We start from the raw sequence: 21,237 nt of genomic DNA on the forward strand, positions 1-21,237 counted from the left end.
TTCTCCTCCTCTTCCTCTTCTACTTCCTCATTCTCCCTCTCCTTCTTCTTCAAGATGGGATCTTACTATGTTGTTCAGGCTGGTCTCAAACTCCTGACCTCAAGCAATCTTCCCATCTTGGCCTCCCAAAGTGTTGGGATTACAACTGTGAGTCGTTGTGCCCAGCCTGTTGTAGTTTTTTTTTTTTTAAAGGAAAGGGATTTTCATCCACAGTTGGATCAAAAATCTAATGTTAGAGCAGTACACCCTTGGGTCTATTGGGAAGAACAGTGATAATTAAGGTTACGGAACTCCTAGGAGGAAAGAAAATCAGAGGGAAACATGGGGCCATTTTGTCTGTCAGCCAACCCACCCTACATAGAAATTTTCACAGTGCTAAAAAGCCTGGTAATTGTTAGATTTTTATTTCCATAATGGAGGTGATATTTCCTTAGACATAGAAATGAATGTGATCTCCAAAGTAGAACATATCTAAAGGGAGAAAAAGGATAGGATGGAGAAAAAACTTTGGGAAATGTCCAAAAATGAAAGATAAAAAGAATAAGAAGGACCTATGGAAGGCCTGTGCATAGAGAGAAGAGGAGAAACAGATACAGATAAAGAGGGAGCCATGGAGCAACACAGGAGCACCCAAGGAAGAGGGTTTTGGGAAGGCAGGAACAGGCTTGTGTCTCACTTTATCCACCTCCCCAGTCAATTCAGCATTCCACTTGCAGATGTTTTTTTCTCTTCCCTCATATTTAGAAATCTTCATTTTACATTAAACAAGCATTCAGCATTCAGAAATATAGCATGTATCTATTCACAAAACATAATGCCTATGGCATATTACATCTCTTTTTTTTCAACAATTTGCTAATAGTTACAATTTCATTTTGCGCTTCAAACAATTAATTTGCTCTACATTACTGCGCACCATTTCCATGTAATTATGCTATTTAAGAAGCAGAATAAGAGATTTGTGTTGCTTGTGCCAACTAGTCTTACCACCTCCTCTCCATTCTCTTTTCTGCTCACCTTCCCATTCTTCAACTATGCCTTGATTCTAAACATATTAATATGCATGAAAAGGAAACAAACCAGAAGACTAAGACTAAAAAAATAAATTAGTACCCTGATTCCCATCAGCAGTCACAGGTAGAGCCCTAAGTATCCTAAAATCAAACTTTTTCTTGGCAAATTTTAAATTTTCTGCAAGCATTTAGTCCTCTTTAGAGAACAAAGAAAGACAAGTAAATGAATTAATAGAGATTCTAAATTGTTATTGCCTGTCTTAATAACTATTCTTAAATGTATTCTTAATTTCTTATTTCATACTGAATAAAATTATACTTTTTTTTGAGACAGTCTCACTCTGTCACTCAGGCTGAAGTGCAGTGGTGCCATCTTGGCTCACTGTAACCTCAGCCTCCCGGGTTAAAGTGATTCTCCCACCTCAGCCTCCTGAGTAGCTGGGACTACAGGCATGTGCTACCATGCCTGGCTAATTTTTGTATTTTCAGTAGAGACGGGGTTTTACCATCTCGGCCAGGCTGGTCTAAAACTCCTGACCTCAGATGATCCACCCACCTCGGCCTCCCAAAGTGCTGGGATTACAAGCATGAGCCACTATGGCCAGCCAAAATTATACTTTTTAACTTGCAAATTGATCACTTATCGGCATGTTCAGAAATTTAATTATTTCCAACTAGAAGACTTTAAAAGTGTGGGCCCAGAAGTTTTTCCTTTTTTATTTTTATTTTTTGCCATTTAGAAAGCTCTTTATTAATGTGATTTTTTTTTACATTTAATTAAATAATGGCAATTGGAATAAAAACCCAGGTAAATGAGTGGCATAGTAGTTCCATTCTGAGCTCCAAATGTGAATTTAGAATTTAATAGCTCAACTTTATATTCCCAAATGTTCTATGATTGTTGATGGTGCATACATTTGTCAAGATTCATCAAATTATGTAATTAAAATTGGTGAATTTTACTGTATGTAAATTATATCTCAATTAAAAACCAGAAAAAAAAATTTAAAACCCTGGAAAGTGTTCCAAGATGTCAGATAAAGGAAGAAAGATTGTAAACAAATATTACTAGCAAGTGACTTAAAATATGACAGAAAACATAAAATTGGTTATTAATCTTAAGGCAGAAAGAGGTGGAAGCACAGGTGCGGAAGGTAAAGAGAAGGGAGCTGACATTTCAGGTGGTGTTAGAGGAGCTGACAAGAAAACTTTTTCTGGGGAGGTAATGTTTCAGGTCCTAGACAATCTCTAGTCCTAATATTATTTCAAGAGGCTCTTAAAATCGCACCCTGCCAGAGCAATCAGTCAAGACAAAGAAATAAGGGGCATGCAAACTGGTAGAAAGGAAGTGACATGGTTTGGCTCTGTGTTCCCACCCAAATCTCATCTCAAATTATAATCCCCATATGTCAAGAGAGGGACCTGTTGGTAGGTGATTGAATAGGTGTGGTTCCCCCCACGCTGTTCTCATAATAGTGAGGGAGTTTTCATGAGGCCTGATGGTTTTAAAAGTGGCAGTTTCCTCTGCACTCTCTTTCCTGCTGCCTTGTGAAGAAGGTACTTAACTTCTCCTTTGCCTTTCACCATGACTCTAAGTTTCCTGGGGCCTCCCCAGGCCTGCAGAACTGTGAGTAAAGTAAACCTCTTTTATTTATAAATCACTCAGTCTTAGGTAATGTCTTTGTAGCAGTGTGAAAATGGACTAATACAGGAAGTCAAACTGTCAATGTTTGCCAATGATATGATCCTATACCTAGAAAATCCTAAAGACTCATCCAGAAAGCTTCTAGATCTGATTAATGAATTCAGTAAAGTCTCAGGATACAAAATCACTATACACAAATCAGTAGCACTGCTATACACCAACAATGACCAAACTGAGAATCAAATCAAGAACTCAATCCCTTTTACAACAGCTGCAAAAAAATAAAAATAAAATAAAGCACTTAGAAATACACCTAACCAAAAAAAAAAAAAAAAAAAAAGGAAAGAAATATACCTAACCAAGGAGGTAAAAGATCTCTACAAGGAAAACTACAAAACACTGCTGAAAGAAATCACAGACGATACAAACAAATGGAAGCACACCCCATGCTCAGGGATGGGTAGAATCAATATTGTGAAAATAACCATACTGCCAAAGGCACTCTACAGATTCAATGCATCAAAATACCATCATCATTCTTCACAGAACTAGAAAAAGCAATCCTAAAATTTGTATGGAACCCAAAAAGAGCCCACATAGCCAAAGCAACACTAAGTGAAAAAAACAAATCTGGAGGCATCAATTACCTGATTTCAAACTATGCTAGAAGGCCATATTCACCAAAACAGCATGGTACTGGTATAAAAATAAGCATGTAGACCAATGGAACAGAATAGAGAACCCAGAAATAAAGCCAAGTACTTACAGCCAACTGATCTTCGACAAGGCAAACAAAAACATAAAGTGGGGAAAGGATACCCTATTCAACAGACGGTGCTGGGATAATTGGCAAGCTGCATGTAGAAGAATGAAACTGGATCATCATCTCACCTTATACAAAAATCAACTCAAGATGGATCAAAGACTTCAATGTAAGACCTGAAACCATAAAATCTCTAGAAGATAACATTGCAAAAACTCTTCTAGACATTGGCTTAGGCAAAGAGTTTATAATCAAGAACCCAAAAGCAAATGCAACAAAAACAAAAATAAATAGATGGAACCTAACTAAACTAAAAAGCTTCTGTACAGCAAAAGAAATAATCAGACTGGGCACGGTGGTGCATGCCTATAATCCCAGTAATTTGGGAGGCCGAGCCCAAGGCAGGTGGATCAACTGAGGTCAGGAGTTCGAGACCAGCCTGGGCAATATGGTGAAGCCCTATCTCTACTAAAAATATAAAAATTATCTGGGTGTGGTGGCGCACACCTGTAGCCCCAGCTACTTGGGAGTCTGAGGCAGGAGAATTGCTTGAATCTGGGAGGCAGAGCCTGCAGTAAGCCGAGACAGTGCCACTGCACTCCAGCCTGGGCGACAGAGTGAGACTCTGTCTCAAAAAACAAAACAAAACAAAACAGCAGAGTAAACAGACAGCCCACAGAGTGGGAGAAAATATTTGCAAACTATGCATCTGACAAAGGACTAACATCCAGAATTTATAAGGAATTTAAATCAGCAAGAAAAAAAAAATAATCCTATCAAAAAGTGGGCAAAGGACATGAATAGACAGTTCTCAAAAGAAGATATACAAACAGCCAACAAACATTTAGAAAAAATGCTCAACACCACTACTTATCAGGAAAATGCAAAATCAAAACCACAATGAGATACCATCTTGCTCCTGCAAGAATTACCATAATTAAAAAATAAAAAAATAATAGATGTTGGCATGGATGTGGTGAAAAGGGATCACATCATGTGTAAACACTTTTTTACACTGCTGGTGAGAATGTAAACTAGTATAACTACTATGGAAAACATTATGAAGCTTCCTTAAAGAACTAAAAGTGGAACCATCATTTGATCCAGCAATTCCATTATTGGGTATCTACCCAGGGGAAAAGAAGTCACTATATGAAAAAGACACTTGCACATGCATATTTTAGCAGTGTAACTTGCAACTGCAAAAATATGAAACCAGCCTGAATGCCCATCAACCAACGAGTGGATAAAGAAAAGGTGAGATATAGATAGATAGATAGATAGATAGATAGATAGATAGATAGATAGATAGATACACACATATACACACACACAAACAAATCATGAAATACTACTCAGCCATAAAAAGGAACAAAATAATGGCATTCACAGCAACCTGGATGGAGTTGGAGACCATTATTCTTAGTGAAGTAATTCAGGAATAGAAAACCAAATATCATATGTTCTCACTTGTAAGTGAGATCTAAGCTATGAGGACGCAAAGGCATAAGAATGATACAATGGACTTTGGGGACTCGGGGAAGTGGGGTAGAGGGGTAAAAGATAAAAGACTATACATTGGGTTCAGCGTACACTGCTCGGATGATGGGTGCACCAAAATCTCAGAAATCACCACTAAAGAGCTATCCCTAAAGAACTTATCCCTGAATAAAAAACCATCTGTTCCCCAAAAACTATTAAAATAAAATAAAGTTTAAATAAAGCCCACCCCAACTCCAATATTTGCTAATACCTAATTTTGACAACATATGAAATAAAAGGAAAGGTCTCCTAGGTAGTGTGAGAGCTTTATTATTTCATTTAATTTTCATTCCCTTTGAGCAAGGCAGTACTGTACCATTTCATAAATAAGGTAAATTATTATTTAACTTAAGAGAACATGACTAAGAAGAGGCAGGTTGGGATTTTGAATCAGATCTGTTTGCACAAACACTGTGCTTTCATAACAATGCTATTGCTCAAATGGATATTGCCTGGACAGCTCAGGTTTGCCAGACTATGTTTAGGTTAACTTCATCTTGCTTGATTCAGTTTATCTTAGAATTGTCAAGATGCCCCTTGGATTCTATTTTGTCACCCAGAATAACAGCTTATACCTAGCATTGTGTCAATGGCAAGATGACCCCAATTATTAATTAAATAGACAGGTCAATGCACAGAGCCTTTCAAAGCACTCTCCAGATCTCCCTCCTGCTGACATGAATCCATTCAGTAGCGTGGACATTGTCATTCAATTAGCTATGAGCCCACTGAGCTGTTCATTCTTTATCTCTTCTGAGCTCCCAATCTTCCCCATAAATCTGTTCCAACCATATGTTCCTCAAGTCAGTCACCTACACCCGCTTCTTCCAGATGCTTAGGACTGAAATTTAGAGCCATCTTGAGTAACATCCTTGCATTCAATTCATCAGCAAATCTTGCCAATTCTGCTTTCAAAATATATCCTGAATCCAGTTATGTCTCACTTCCTCCACTGCTATCCCCCTGGCCCAAGCCACCATCATCTCTTATCTGGATTATTGCAAGAGCAACCTAATCTGACTCCCAACTTCCACTCTTGTCCACCCACAGTCTGTTCTTTTCCCAGAAGCTGGAATGATCCTAAAAGAGGGTAAATCAGATCATGTCACTCTGCTTGTAAAAGGAAGGAGAAACAGGAAAGTGAACAAAGGAAACAGGTAGGGCAGGATCAGTATTTTAAGCTTTTTTTGTGTGTGAATATATGTATATGAACATATATAAGTATATATGCATATATATAAATATAAAATAAAAAGACAGGTCAATTCACAGAGCCTTTCGAAACACTCTCCAGATCTCCCTCATATATATATATAAGAAACTAGTTTGTTTTTCCTATATAAACATTAAGAGATATATATTAACATGTTTCTTCTTAATTTAAAACTTTGTTTTTCCTTATTCTTTATAAATTAATAAATGAAAACATGCTACTATTGATAAATAAAGAGGTTAACTATAGAATACCACCATTTTGAAATAATGGATGTAGGTAATGCTCATCAGTGTTTCTCAAAAAGAGACAGCCAGACATTATATACAAACCTCCACCCATGAAAGATTCTTTTAACAAAAAAACCCTGAACCTGAATCAAATCAAGCTCCTATAACTACTAATTACTAGTTTAAAAGAAAGATAGGAGCAAGAAACTGCTAAATGACCTCATGACGATGCAATCAGAAAAATCCAAAATGTGGGCAACTACATAGGATAAACAAACTAGTTTCTTCAATCAATAAATTGCAAGATAAAATGGGAGCAGAAAGAGGAAGCTATGGATTTTTTTAAAATTTAGAAGACCCATCAACCAATTGTAACCTTTTGGATTCTTATTCAAACTACTTTTTTAAATGAGATAATTGGAAAAATTATATTGTTGAGAAATAATTATTAAGTTTTAGGTTAGATAATGGATTATGGCAAGAGTCCTTTATTTTTAAGAGTCCTTATTTTTTAGAAGTACATATTGAAATATTTGTGAATGAAATTATGTATCTGAAATTTATATCAAAATAATTCATGGGAGTGAAAAATAGATGAAACCAGACTGGTCATAAGTCAATTAATTGTTGAAGATTATTGATGGGTACATGGGTGTTCATTATACTATTATCTTTACTTTTGTAAATGTTTGAAATTTTCTGTAATAATGTTTTTGTTTGTTTCTTTCTTTCTTTTGAGATGGAGTCTCACTCTGTCACCCAGGTTGGAGTGCAGTGACATGATCTCACTGCAACTTCGGCCTCCCGGGTTTAAGCAATTGTCCTGCCTCAGCCTCCTGAGTAGCTGGGATTACAGGCATGCGCCACCACGCCTGGCTAATTTTTGTATTTTTAGTAGAGATGGGATTTCACGTGTTTGCCAGGCTGGTCTCAAACTCCTGGCCTCAAGTGAGCCACCCACCTCAGCCTCCCAAAGTACTGGGATTACAGGGGTGAGCCACCATGCCCAGCTAATAATGTTTTTAAAAAAAATCTCCTTTGTAATATTTAGCTCCCCGCTCTCACCTCCAGTCTCAGCTCCCTTGGCCTTTGGTTGTATTTTTACTTTCCTCACAGTGCCATGGAACTTTCACATCTGTCTGTGACTGTGGGTGATTCTCTTATTCCCTTCCATGTTTATATAATTTAGTTTGTTAGACTTTTACTTTTCTTCCTTATTGGAATCCATTTGATAGTTAGTCAAACTTATGCCAGAGAAAGTATTCTCACTATGTCCTATTCCACGGATACTTGTGAATTTATCTTTCTTCTTATGGTCTAAGGACAAACTGTTTGGGAGAAGGAAATAGGAAGTGAGAATTTTTTTAAAGCTTATCCTGATTATCCATTCTTGTGATAACCACCATCCTTGGAACACTTGTCAATCTGTGCTCCTAAATATTTAAGGGGACATCTGCCTATATTCATTCTTACCTCTCTTCCTTGGAATAAAGTGGTGTAAGATTTTAGGGCTCCTTTTGCCCAACATTCTTGACACTCCCACTTTTCAACCTCATTTCCAAATTTATCAGCATTAGCTCCAGAGCATCAATTGTCTCTTTGACTCCTTAAGATTTTGTCACTTGTCCCCATCTTAATCCATCAGACCCCGTTTTGCAACACAAATGTCACCAAAAAGTAATCCTAAGCTTGTTTCTTAGCCAGACCATGTTAATTTCCTTCTCAGAACACTATTCTTGCTTTTCTTCAACTCTCCCCTTGTGTATGCCTCTCTGTCTTCCAAGACAGAGGGAAGGTTAAAACTCATAAGGGCATGATAGTAATTAAAGATGAATGAACCTCAAAAGAGTCAAGCTTGCATGTAGTTTGAAGTCTTTAGTCACAATGTGTTTTTTCCCAACTAGAGTACAGTATAGAGCTAAGCATCTTGTTAACATAATAGGGCATGGTTTTGCCAAATAACTCAGAAAGGGCATTACTTTTTAACTTTTTAAATTTCTAATCTTTAATTTTTGTGGGTACATAGTAGGTATATACACTTATGGGGTATATGGGATATTTTGATACAGTCATACAATGTGTAGTAATCACATCAGGGTACATGAGGTATCCGTGACCTCAAGCATATCCTTTGTGTTACCAATGATCCAATTATAGAATGTTACTTCTGAATAAATTACCTCAGTTCCTCAATATGGTGATTATTATTATAGTTATCCCGAATTAATCTAATGGCCCTACTATACTGTGCAGGGCTGGGATGAGAGAGAAGTGGATGAGGGTTGGGTTGTACAACTGCAGAGTCAGAGCCTGTCTTCACTTGAAATTTTGATATTTTCTTCATCGTGGATTTTTTGCATTAATTTTGATACTTTTTAAATAGTTCATTAAAATATAGTATATCTTGATTACGAGTTTTTTGGCATCACCTTAAATTTTGCACCCAAGGTGAGAGCCTCACTTGCCTCACCCTAGTTCCAGCTCTGATTTCTGAGTGCCAGAGAATCATTTTTTATAAAGAGAGAAATGGTGAATCCTTCCCAACAGGACAAAAACTTTTGAGCTTTGTTTTTGTTTTGTATTTCTTAGTAGTGAACATGAGCTTACAAAAGCCCTGATACACTTTTTTTCTCCTCCTGTCTTAAAAGACCAGCAACGTTTTGGAGGCTGTGATCTCGAATTTTTGACCCTAGCCCAGTGCAGGAAGGCCTATTTCACATAGTCCCACTCTAAAAAAGAACTTGGTGATAAAAAAATTGAAAGAGAAGAGAAAAAATCTGTAGACCTGTTGCTAGCAGCTTTTGTGAACTGCTTTTTCTTCATAAGAGAAGATCCTGAAGTTATATTTATGATTTTAAGCTATAAAACTATTATATATCCTATAAATTTTTAAAAAATCCAGTAATTTAATTACATTTACTTTGCTAGTATAATTCAAGTAATTTAAATGGCAAACATACAAAGCTCAGGCAAATTATCACAAATGAAGTTTTATTTTTCATCAGATTTTGAGGGGGTTATATATAATTCTGCTCTAGAATAGGAATATTGATTATAGGCCTTGGAACTAGTTGTCGAAAATTATAAACTAAGGATCTGCATTATGGACTCTCTGTGGGTTAGCCCAACAACCCACAACAAATTAAACTGATTGTGAAGTTTAATCCATAGTAATTTACCTTTAAAACCCATAGATGGCAAGAACTGAAAACCATGAAAAGTTCATGACTAATAACAAATTATACGTCTTGGAGATGATTACATTTCTTACTACCAGGTAAGCAGAAACTTGTAGGTATTTGCAAACTGGGTGGCAGCTAGACTGTATTGTAAAATACTGATTTAGTCTTCAAGAAAATCTGGAACATGCTAATTTAAATTTATAAATGCTATATATGTTGTAAAATAAATTGCTCAATACGTAACTAGTAAATACCACTTAGTCATAATAAAAATTAAAGTCTAGGGAATTGTTAGTTGTTTGCTCTTATGAGCCACAGAAATGGCTGCTATTTTCTGATAATTTGCTGACCATCCAGGAGGCCCATATTTGAGATTCACTGAGAGGGAACTCTCTGATCCCACACTCTAGTATGAAGCTCCCTGACTAATATAGAATATAACCATGATTCATTAATTAACTCAATAATTCAGCAAAGATGGGCAGAATGTCTCCTCCCCATTGTCAGTGTATTAGGGGATAGGAATAAAAATATATATATTGCAAGGCTATGTTAAATGCCATTTATCCTTTAAATATAGGCTACTCGGGGACACCCAAGGATGGGGACATGGATGGAGGAAGTAGTTGTTCAGGGCTTTTGCAGTTGTTGGCCTTCCCAATACCCTTCTCCTGTTGTCAGGGGTATAACCCATGTGGCACATTTGTCAGAACTGGAAAGATCTCCTTCCTCTCTATGGAATCAGTGCCATGCTGCGACTCTATTTCAGCTCCCATTCCTTCACTGGTCAGGCACCCTTGTAAGCTACAACCTGTATGACTGCAGTGAGTTGAAGGTTTATATCCTCTCACATTCCAAAATTTGTATATTAAAACCCTAACACCCAATGTGCTGGTATTAGGAGTTGTGGCCTTTGATTGGTGATTAGGTTAGAAGGGTGGAGCCCTCATGAATGGGATTACTACCTTTAGAAAAGGGATCCCAGACAGCTCTCACACATGAGGATATAAGGAAAAGACAGAAGTCTGCAACCAGGAAGAGGACCCTCACCAGAACTTGACTGTGCTGGCACCCTGATCTCGAACTCTCAGCCTCCAGAACTGTGAGAAAAAAAAATTTTGTTATCAGCCACCCAGCCTATGGTACTTTGTTATAGCAGCCTGAACGAACCAAGACAGCAGTCCACAGTAGTCTCATGGGCTCTTCTTTCTCAACCTTAAGGTTTCTGTTCTTATGTCCTCTCCCCAAAGAGGACAACAATATGCCTTTTATTGTGTTTTCCTATTTTCTATGTTGTTCAAAGTGCTTTTCAAACACCCGCTCAGATTGGTCAGATGAAATATTTTAAAACAAGAAAAAGCAGGTACTATTCTTTCTTTTTGAGAATGTGTATAATCAGCCAGGTGAATGAATTTACCTAATAATTTTCACTAGGAACAGGAAAAGCCATGAACCGTACAAGTTCGTGACTTAAATGTGTGACCTTGGGCTCTCCCTTCCAGGTGGCCCCTTCACCTTCTCTCCCCAACTCAAAGAGGCCTTCCATATCCCATTCTTAAGGAATGTGTTGCCCAGGTTTATCACACATAATTGTGGGATGCTATATTTAGGAAAAGCATATTGCCACAGGAAATTCTCTCCCTCAGAAAATAAGTTAAATGGAGGGATTCCCTGGGGGAAGCCAGAGGCCAGGGAGGATATTAGAAGCAGGTAGGTTTTTCAGTCCCTGAATTCACAGTATGAGGGTCTCCCATGTGTGAGGGTCTCCTCCCACATACACCTCCCACAGTGTGAGGAGCCTTTCCCCCGTGGGATGAACTTGTGGTCACACAGAACATAACAGGAGGAGCTGGCAGCATGAATGAGGTTTTCTGAGACTAGTCAAAGAGGTTGGAGACAATCCATAAAGGTACCATACACCTCATTTTACTCCACACACACATTTATACAGTGCTGGGCAAAAGTCATGGTTTTAAGCTTATACAGTATGGGAGCTCACAACATAAAAGTATTTTATTGTAAAGCTCTTAATTAAGATACTACTAATCTAATTTGTCTCTTGGGTAAATCCATTTTCACAAATAAAATTTGTTTAAAATAACTTAGACATAACTTAGGTAGCAAATTAATTTAAGTATATACATCACTTATTGATGTGTTTTCATTTACTTACTCAGAAAAGTAAACCTCTCCCTTTTTAAAATGGCAGTTGGATTTATTGCCATGACATTTAAAGGTCTTTTAAAAAGTTTTAAATATAAGCTTATGTAAAATTTTGCTAAATATTTTGAATTATTATGTTAACATTTATTTAATAATTATCTCACCCAGTTTTGGAACAACTTTAAAACTAATTCAAAAAATAAAATGTTGAAACAATAAACAAAACTCCAAAACCTCAGACTTAATTTTGTATTGATCTTGACTATTGTTAATCTAGAAAAAAAACAAATGTGAGCATCCTTCTGTTGTGGAAAGGATACTTAATTTTACAAGTAAACAGAAGTTCATCCAGTCACATGGAATTAAGAATCCAGGAAGATCAATGTAGTGAACCCAAGATTTTCATCATAGTTGAACTCAAGATATTCATCACTTTAAACACAGAGACAAAACAGTATTAACAACCAATGTTACACAAATTAAATCTACACAAATGAAAACCATACCATCTGCCCCCATTTCAAATTTCTATAAAACGGGTCATGTGAATCTAAAATCACATTATAAAAATTTGGTTTTGGCCAAATGAAGTTCTTTTGTGAAAGACTCACAGATCTTTCAGCCCTACTGAGCACTAAATCAAGCTTTTTTTTTTTATACACTCTGCTGAATTTAGACAATGTTTTTTGGCATTTTGAAAAATTACTAAAGTTCAACTTTTTACACAATTGTTTAACATAATCCAAACTTTACTTTCATTCCCACTTTGAAATCAAACCTCCTATTTACTTTATTATTCTTGTTATCACTGCCACACTGAGTGTTTCAGAACAAACACGGCTTTCTTTGGATCGCTATGCATTCTAATTCATTGCCAACTTTTACAAGCCTTTTCCACACATGCAAAGAGAGAGCTGCAGAAAATCCACATGACAACAACAATAACAACAAACCTTTGAGAAGAATATTTTACTTGAAATTAGTTGCTTGCTCATCAAGAAATCATACATTAGAAGATACATTTACAATATATAGAAAGGCTGCCTGTTAAAAGCCTTCAGAACACATTAGTAGGACTGCTGGTAGTAAGACAACAGATTTTTCAGTTCTGGTACAAACTCCCCAAGGTTTCTGTAGGATGAAATTACTTCCCCCACCATAGAAAACCAGGAGCACTCTTCATACCATAACAAGGTGCATCTTGGCCAGTTTCAGTCAAGGATTCTGAGGCATCAAGGAAAGTCACAATAAGCTGGTAATTTTCAAGGCTTGTCACCATCCACACTCAGTAAAACCTGTAGCTGCAAACTGAAAGGTTGTCGAGTTCTTACAGCCCTTGTCAGATTAGTCAGGGCTCTACAAATGTCCAAACCCAGCTTCCAGGATGCTCTTTGCAGTAACACTTAGAAATGAGTTTACTGACAAGTAAGCCTATTAACAAATGAAATGCGCATGGACAAGAGTAACTAACATTGCTTAAACCAAAACAGATCTTGACTTCCTTACCTTAATACTAGGAAGCATAGTAGCTTTGTTTTTGTTTTTGTTTTTTTATAAGGGGGTACTGAAGTTTGTTCAACAGCAGCAGGCCTTGCTCAGCCCCCTACTCCACAGGGAATTAACCGTCACATTCCAGCCCTGTCATCAGAACAATGAAAGGTGAATGTTGTGCAAAACAGCTTGGGACCACTAACTGATGATGTCATTCCTCCCTTATATGGCTCATTATTGTGCAGATTTACTTTGGTCTGTGAGAAGGGGTGGAGCTGCCCAAGACTGGAAGGGAAGGCAGCTCTTAAGAAGCAAAGCAAGTGAACGGGAATTACGCTCCACACTAAGGGAAATGCATTGGGAGAGGCATACATTTGGGGAGGAAGAATGAAATAAAGAAAAGTTATGCATAAAATGTCAAATGGGCCTCACTCCCGATTTTTCAAACTAGCTAAACTCTATACAGTTCTATTCAGCACATACTGGAATTTAAATAGGGATCCCACTAGAGCCTAATCTATGATTCAGCCAACAGGAGAAAATTCATGTTTCAACTAAAATGCCAGTTAAGGTACATGGTATCTAAATGAAAACACTGCAGTATGGCTACAGAATGCCAAGTACCTTTCATTTTAAAAATCATTTCATCTTTACAAAATATTTTTACTTGAATTTTTTTCCCTAAGTGTTTTTAAATGGCAAAAATTGCTGTCTGCACAAACAAAAGTAGGTGAATACATTCAGCTAAAGTTATAGAAGTGTCTGTATCATCATTTATACAAAATGTTTTCAAAAGCTTCTATCATCTTCAAATTAGTTGTCCCTCTTCTCTGTTTTTTCCTTTCTTTTTTTCCCATTGTTTCCTCCTCCCTTCCTTCCTCCCTCCCTCCTTCCCTTCATTCCTTTTTTCCTTCTTCCTGAGAGAGTGTATGAGTGATAAATCTAGTCAAAAAGACATTAGGTAAATTAAACATTCCAGTATAATTTTTTCTAAGCCATATGCATAGAAATATATGTCATTTATGTTATGAAATTTCATTTCAATTACAGAATAAAAGCACGATACCAGATAAATTAGTCAAATTAACTTTAAGGTTAATAGAATTAAATGTTTGCAGAGCATTTTTAAGTCTTCAGATATCTTTTATACTACGTAAGTATAAGCCATTATGTTATGGCATAGAAAAGAATATGAAAAAAAATATGGTCAAGACCATTGCTTTCTTACATCCCTAATGTTCAGTCATGCCCTTTGCTCTAAGAATATGTCTAACTTCTCAACCACCTGAACTGAATATAATAATTACTTCATGTTTCAAGGTTGTAGTACTAAATAAGTGTGTTTTCATTACAGAGTTATAATCAAATAATGTAGCTTTCTGTAAAAGTTACATAAAGCAATGTTCATTGTTAAGGTAAAATTACAGATACTAACCAATTAGTTATTGTTTTGTTTTTTGTTGTTGTTTTGCTTTTTAGCTATTTTTTTAATATGGATGGGGAAACTGACATTGAAGAAGAAAACAAGAAACTATTGCCACTGCCTGGCAAGGCTGCACTAGTGCTGGGGGAAGAGGTGTCTTGGCAATTGATTGACAGACTTAATCTGGGCTTGGCAACTACTTGGAAGGTAACCAAAGGGTATATTTTATAACTCTGTGGCTTCAGTTAACTCAGCTGTATAATAGGGATATGGGTTTTAACTTACAGGGCTGTTATGAGAATTAAATAAAATAATGTAAGTCAAGGCCACAGAATCTGATGCATAGTGGGCCCACAATATATAATATGTTTCTGCACAGTTTAATTTTGATGATGGTAGGCAGTTTGTGAAAATATAAACTTGTGGTCTAATTTTGACAGGCAACATAAACCCATGTGAAAAAAAAGGGAATCAAGGGGTCAGGACTGATTATATAGTCAAGCTGCATCTTGTACACGGTTTGCTTCTAGTGATTCAAACTTGAATTATAGTCCTGGGGAGGCATTGCTTATGTTCAAGCCATATTAAATCAATATTTAGAGACAAATGATAATAGCAAGGGGAAATGTTTTATTACCTTTAAAAAACCTTTTTTAAAAATACCACAAACGTCAATCACAGACAGGTTTTTTTTCCCTCTGTTTAATACCACTTAAACGACTACATTCAAAGTTAAATTTAAAACTCCACTATTAAGACTCACTCAAAAAGGCTATATTTATTATAATTAATTAACACCCCCTTGGCTAAATAGCATTGTTTATTAGAAGCCTCTTGGAACCCAGAGATGTTTAAGTGATGCTATAACCCTTCTTAGAGTCACAGTAACAAGAAACGTCCCACTATTAGCTTCTGAAGGGCAGGGTTCTTTCTGTGTCTTTCTGTTTTCAGGAAGTATCTTGTATTCACTCATTCAACAAACACTTAATTGGTTGCCCACCAAGGACCAGGCATTGTCTTAGACACTGGTGCCTAATTTTTTTTCTATGAATCATATACAACCTTTCTTTCTTCAACTGCTTAGCACATATTAACTAAAATGTATACTCCAATGTAATATAGTGCATGTGGAAAGTATTATTGTGATTATAGGTCCCTAGGTCGAGTCCTAAGTCCACTATGAGTGGGAATCTTCTAAAAACAATTATAACTTTTTAAAGCACTGGATCCTACAGACAGAGTATCCAGGCTCCTATTATCCTTTAAGCATCTGGTTGCCATTAAGCATCATGACCTGACTAAGTGACTCTTTAAAACAAGTCTTCCTTCAGTTGCTTCTTTTTCAAATTGATAAGGAAAAGAGATGTAAAGAGGACATGATTCCTGAATTATGAAAAAGATCTAGTTTAGCATATGGCAAGTTGGAAGTTTCTCAGTGTATGTGGGCAATCACTGGGCTTGCCAATGCAATATGCTTTCATCTCACGAAACTTTTTTTTTTCTGTAGCAGAGCAGGGTGTGCTCCAGAAATTCAAGAAGTGGATGCATGGCAGGGCAGGAAGAAGAACATCATAGGATACACTAGAAGCACTGCACTTGCCTTCCTTAGTTGGGGCAGAGGTGCATTCTTCCAAGATTCCACCTTGGAAGCTTGGGAATGGTGTATCAAGTCTGGATAATAGTTCTTCCCACAATTATGCCTTCTTCCTTGGGAATAACATAATCCAAAACTTACAGTATGTTACAGATTCCAGGAGAAGTGAGAAAAATCTGAGAGCACTGGAAAGCTGAGTAAATCAGAAAGTACTAGAGGAAGGAATGGTAGTGTAGATAAGAACACTTTCCTGATTTGAATACAGGTTTTTTACAGAAGTTGTTGTGTGTTATTTAGTCACATTGTACTAAATGACAAAGACTAGGTAGTCTAGAGCATTCCTCCCCTCTGAGAGCACGCTGGATGTGGTGCAGTCATAGTCCACCATTTCGTGTTTCTTTCATGCTTCAGGTCAAATGAATGTGCTTCCGTAAGCATTTAAGAATAAAACAAATAAAAGGAACTCTCAGTGACCTCTTATATGATACTAGGAGCTATGCAGAAAATATTTTTTAAAATCCTTAAGGCACAGCATTTCTGAACTTAAGAGGAATGAGTTAAGACTAAGTAAAGTTGACCTCTTGTTTGCAGTTAAAGCTCACATTCAGCCCCTGAATAATATTTGAATAGTTTCTTGGCTAAGAGTTCACATCCAAGAGCTGAATATGTTACGCAGTGAACATGAAAGACTCAAACTTTGATTAATCTTTTCTGCTCAAACTTTTCACCACCATGAAGCACTTTCCAAACACAAGCATTCTTAGAAAAAGAGTGCACACACAGTCAAAGAGCCAGAGAGGAGCAACCTACAAACATTGAAAACACCACCTTCCCAAGTTTCAACCTCCTCTCTGGAGTCCAAGATTTGTAATGCTAATCCGACTACCTTTTTCCACTCTAGAAAAAAAGTAAAAATACGAAAACAATGTAGTTATTCACTGTAGTGATACGACGACAACACATTTTTCCAGCACTTTCCTTTCTTAGCTTTTTCTTGGTGTATAAGTTTATGCAAAAAAAAATTTACTTGTTATTTATTGTGATGACAAATGTCTGCCAATTTAAAGCAGAATTCCCAGAGTTTTTTATTCCAGAAGAATAATCTCACTTATCACTTTTCCATACCCGATTTTGCCCATGAGGCTGAAATAAACGATTAGATCAATTAAAAACTCAATCCAACTAGTTTGGAATGCAGGGAACAAAAATTCCCCTCAGTTGTTGGAAATGTTCACTTTTAATACAGTTGCTTCTATAACCTGGATTAATTTATTTTCTCTGGAATTTATACATCTCACTGATGCTTCAGTTCATGAAAAAAATCCATAGGAGACTTCGATTTTGCATTTCTGACATAAAGAACATCTGTTAAAGTTAGAATTGATCTACAGTTGATCATTACAGTTGCCTGGATTACAAGTGATAGTTTCAGTGTATTGATAGGTCAGAAAGCATTTTTAAAATCTGTTACTACAAAGCACTAGTTGTTCACTGTCTAAATGTTTGTCACTTGGGTAGACTCTGAGGCTGTAACTACTGATGGAAAATTTGTCTGTTGAAGTCTCATTCTAACTGGACATTATTTCCTGATGATTTTCATTCTGTGTTTCTTAAAATGTCTCATCTACTCTGGTTCCTGAGGACTCTCTTGTTTAATTAATGCTTATTTATCTCTCTGAAAAATAGGCATGAATTTTCATCTATATACATAAACTGAATCACAATCTACTTTCATCTAGAAATTATAGGGTAAATCTGTGCTAGACTTTCAAAATAAGTGAATTTGTATCTGGACTCTGCTAAATAACACAACAACTTCTGTAAAAAAAATACATGCTTTTAAATCCTTCAGTTTGGTAGACTATTAGGCACAGCTCTTCACATTCACTTTTTTTTCTCATTTAAAGCAATTTGTTTTATGCAGCTGTTGGGAAAAGAAAATTAATATTCTACAGATTATTCTAATAAGTAAATTTAAGCTGTGTTTAATCCTTTCAAGATATAAAGTGTGGGGAGGCCAGGCACAGTGGCTCACACCTGTAATCCCAGCACTTTGGGAGGCCAAGGCAGGGGGATCACTTGAGGTCGGAAGTTTGAGACCAGCCTGGCCAACAGGGCGAAACCCAGTCTCTACTAAAAATACACCATTTAGCCAGGCACGGTGGTGGGCGCCTGTAGTTCCAGGTACTCAGGAGACTGAGGCAGGAGAATCGCTTGAACCTGGGAGGCAGAGGTTGCAGGGAGCCGAGAGCACACCACTGCACTCCAGCCTGGGCAACAGAGCAAGACTCTGTCTAAAATAAATAAATAAATAAATAAATAAACAATATAAAGTGTGTCCTGTCACTTCCTTTTATTTTTTAAATATACAAATTTATAGAAATACAGCAATAAACTTATGACCCCGGCAAAATAACTCCAGCACTTCCTCTCCCAAAGGATGCTTCTAGTTACCACATATTTTACTTCTCATAAAATTTTATATGGCTAAAAATCATAATATTGCTTTTTAGAATAGAAAGTAAGTCATGTTTTTCCAGCTATGTATTTCATAGTTTTATTTTATTCCTCAAATATAATTTTTTATTACGTAGAATTTATCTGTCCTTTGGAAACTTAAAATGTAAATGCTAAATTTTCTTCTGACGCAAACCACAACTGTTATATGGATGGTTCTCCTGAAATGGTAGACACTAGATCAGGCCAGAGGGAAATACTCTCACTAAAATACAATCAGTTGTTCCCAATGTTTACAAATAAAGTATAGGAGCCATACAAAAAGATGACTATGATAATGGTCATTACTAAGGGACCCAACTTTTGCCAACTGATTTGGAATGCCATCTTTAAAATATATTATGTTTTTATATCTATATAATCTATCTCCAGAAATTCCATCAGCTCTATTGGTCTGTCTGTTCATGTACCAATACCATGTTATTTTATGAACTGTAGCTTTAAAAAGAGTTTTTGTTTCTGCTAGAAAACTTTTTGTTTCTACTTGTTTTTGGTTTCAAAATTTGACTATTTTTGCTTATGGGTTTTTGTTTTTGTTTTTTTTGAGGTGGAGTCTCACTTTGTCGTCCAGGCTGCAATGCAGTGGCATGATCTAGGCTCACTGCAACCTCTGCCTCCTGGGTTCAAGCAATTCTCCTACCTCAGCCTCCCTAGTAGCTGGGATTATAGATGCACACCACAATGCTCAGGAATTTTTTTTTTTTTTTTTTTCTTGTAAAGACGGCGTTTTGCCATATTGGCGAGGCTGATCTCAAACTCCTGACCTCAAGTGATCCATCCATCCCGGCTTCCCAAAATGCTGGGATTACAGGCATGAGCCACCGTGCCTGCCCGTCTGCTTATGTATTTTTCATATGAACTTTAGAATCCCTTAATTTAGTTCCCATACTTAAAAAAAGGTATTTTTAGAACTACATTAAAAATTTGATATTAGGATTACATTAAATTTGTGAATTAATATTGGGAGACTTGAGGGTTTTTGTTTTGTTTTGTTTTGTTGGATTTTTTGAGACAGGGTCTCACTCTGTTACCCAGGCTGGAGTGCAGTGGCACAATCTCAGTTCACTGCAACCTCTGCCTCCCAGGCTCAAGTGATCCTCCTACTTCAGCCTCCCAAGTAGCTGGGACTACAGGCACATGCTATAACACCTGGCTAATTTTTTTTTTTTTTAAGATGAGGTTTCACTATGTTGCCAAGGCTGGTCTTGAACTCCTGGGATCAAGTGATCTGCCTGCCTCAGACTCCCAAAGTGCTGGAATTACTGGAGTGAGCCACTGTGCCAGGCTTTTGACATCTTTATGATGTTGAGTCCTCCAGTCTTAGAATATGATCCTTTCCATTGGTCTCAGTCTTTTTCATGTCTCTAGGTAGCATTTAAGATACTTCTTTATGTAGATCTTTCACATTCTTAAATTTATGCCTAGATATTTTATATTTAATATAGTTTGTATGTAATATAGTTTATATTATTTTGTCATTTGGAAATATGAAAACTACTGATTTTTGCTTACTGATTCCATGTAATTTTGTACTTTGCTATTTTACTTTATTGAAGTCTCTAATTGTTTGCAGCAGGTTTTCAGTTTTCCTGAGTCTACGTATAATTAAGTACAATAACAACTACCCTCAAACAGTAGAAGAGCTCACTTTTCCTACACGTTGCATTGTTCTCAAAATGTCTTAGTTTGATAAACTGTAAATCATGATTTAGTGAAACTTGTATTGTTTTCCTCCAAGAGTTTAATACACAGATGAGTAAAAGAAATGATCCCTTTAGGTATTACATGCTATGCCTTGTGAATGGGGCTATATATTCATTATCTCATGAACATAAAATGCTATAGGTACTTGGTTATCTCCATTCTATTTAAGAGGAAACCAAAAATCAGAGAGGTTAAATAACCTATCCAAAGTCATAGACCACAAGTGATAGACTTAGTAACTGAACTCAGAGTTACCTGTCTCTAAATGAAATGCAGAAGACTAAGAAAATAACTGTCTCTAGGTTACAGATTTTATGAGGGTCTCACACCATGTAGCTACAGTAACCTAGAGAAGAAATTGACTGCAGTTGAAGAGGTAAAACTTAGTTCAGATGATCCTCTGAAGGTCACAAGATATTTGGAAGCATATCATATGTAATCTGAAATGTCTCAATACTGCATTATTTCTCCTCAGCACACATACAGGTTATTTTACCCATGAAGTGGTACTAATTGCAGGCCTCACACTCACGTGTGCAAGAAATACAACAATCTTCATTTTTCTGTATCTTTTATAATTTCTATTTGGGGTCCCATTCCACAGGTGACAGAAACTTCATCTTAGTTAATTATGGATATGCTCACCCAAGCCTAGTTTCCTTTAGTAAATTCAGACTTCAGTCAAGTCAGGATCTCCTGAATTCATTCTAGGGCTTCAAGTCCTCATTTCTGGAGTTGCGACTAACCTCTGGGACCA

At 36.6% G+C, this 21,237-nt stretch overlaps 1 protein-coding gene across 4 annotated transcripts in view; it reads right to left on the minus strand.

The window, feature by feature from the left end:
• FILIP1 (filamin A interacting protein 1) overlaps positions 1-21,237 on the minus strand; it is a 235,642-nt gene that overhangs the window by 26,104 nt on the left and 188,301 nt on the right. Inside the window, exon 1 of one of the 4 annotated variants that reach the window (XM_024248041.3) lies at positions 13,258-13,339. The exons of 2 other annotated variants lie outside the window; for them this stretch is intronic. The gene's annotated coding sequence lies outside the window, so the exon portion shown is untranslated. One more of the 4 variants, XM_024248042.3, reaches the window with a different exon arrangement.

Source organism: Pongo abelii, chromosome 5, assembly GCF_028885655.2.
Source record: "Pongo abelii isolate AG06213 chromosome 5, NHGRI_mPonAbe1-v2.0_pri, whole genome shotgun sequence".
In the NCBI taxonomy this organism is placed as follows: Eukaryota; Metazoa; Chordata; class Mammalia; order Primates; family Hominidae; genus Pongo; species Pongo abelii.